The sequence below is a fragment of the Octopus bimaculoides genome, chromosome 14 (genome assembly GCF_001194135.2).
Source record: "Octopus bimaculoides isolate UCB-OBI-ISO-001 chromosome 14, ASM119413v2, whole genome shotgun sequence".
Classification (NCBI taxonomy): Eukaryota; Metazoa; Mollusca; class Cephalopoda; order Octopoda; family Octopodidae; genus Octopus; species Octopus bimaculoides.
The window spans coordinates 3512255-3513336 of NC_068994.1; the positions used below are offsets into that span (position 1 = coordinate 3512255).

The 1082-nt window shown below is 39.2% G+C and overlaps 1 protein-coding gene across 2 annotated transcripts in view; it reads left to right on the forward strand.

The window, feature by feature from the left end:
• LOC106870084 (zinc finger protein ZFP2) overlaps window positions 1-1082 on the forward strand; it is a 13300-nt gene that overhangs the window by 923 nt on the left and 11295 nt on the right. Inside the window, exon 1 of one of the 2 annotated variants that reach the window (XM_014916061.2) lies at window positions 456-682. The exons of the other annotated variant lie outside the window; for it this stretch is intronic. The gene's annotated coding sequence lies outside the window, so the exon portion shown is untranslated. Of the gene's footprint in view, window positions 1-455; window positions 683-1082 lie in introns of those variants that run through there. 2 annotated transcript variants of the gene reach the window in all.

Consider the following 1082-nt stretch of genomic DNA (forward strand, 5'->3'; position numbering starts at 1 on the left):
TCCTTTGAAATATTAATGTTTGTTAACAATTAATCTGGACCGTCCGAATTCGATATTCATTTTCTGATTTATATATATATATATATATATATATATATATATATGTATAAATGATATGTTTTTTGAGAAACAAAACAAAATGTCCTGATTCTGTAGAATCTGGCCAAAAGACAGCCCAAGCGCTTTTCTCTTTGACCATACCGAAAATTCCTCGCTTTGCTAATATATACGTAAATATGATGATGAAGTGGAAAATGTCTGCATCCAAGAGCTGTTATTGGTCGTTCTAGGTATTTGTGTGTTTACAGGAATGTCTGTGGCTAGCTGCTACCAACGCGTGTCATGCCAAGCTGCTGAGGAGGCAGTCAGGCACGATCCTACACCACTGGCCATTCTAGAACATGGTTGACACTTTCATATATGGCTCCAACCGCGTGTCTGTGTCTCAAGTGTCTTGCCTGGCTTTTTGTTATTTTCTATTGCTTCGTATGAAGTTATGTGAGAAGGTCTTGAGCCAATGGTCAGTCGTCAAAGACATGGGAGGATGTTTTCAACTAATCCCTTTCGTTCCCGCTCCCAACTTGATCCAGTCCGTCTGTCAATGGTGAACTGACCACGAAGACGTGCACGAAAGAGAAAGTAAAAATACAAGAAAAAAGGCGTGTTTCGCCAACAACTTAAGGTTAGTCTCTCGTCGGCAGACTTTGGCCTTCCCTCTCCATTGGTCAGTCTATAGTAAAAAGGAGGGAAGACGGATGGAGGAGTGGAAGGCAATGCTGAATAGCATTTGGGTCAATTATGTTAAGATGGTCGGTGTGGCCATAGTGTCACGTGTTAGACATTCTATAGAAATATGGTTGACCGGAGCCATGCCATTGTGGCACTGGCTGGAATATATTCGCTTTGGGCGAGTGGGATTGGTTTCTAGGCATTTGCGTGTTTGTGTGCGCGTGTGTACAAATATAATATATATACCCCTATCTATCTATCTATCTATCTATCTACCTAATTATCTATTTATCTATCTATTATATAATCAGATGTATGAGAGTGTATATATATATATATATATATATATATAT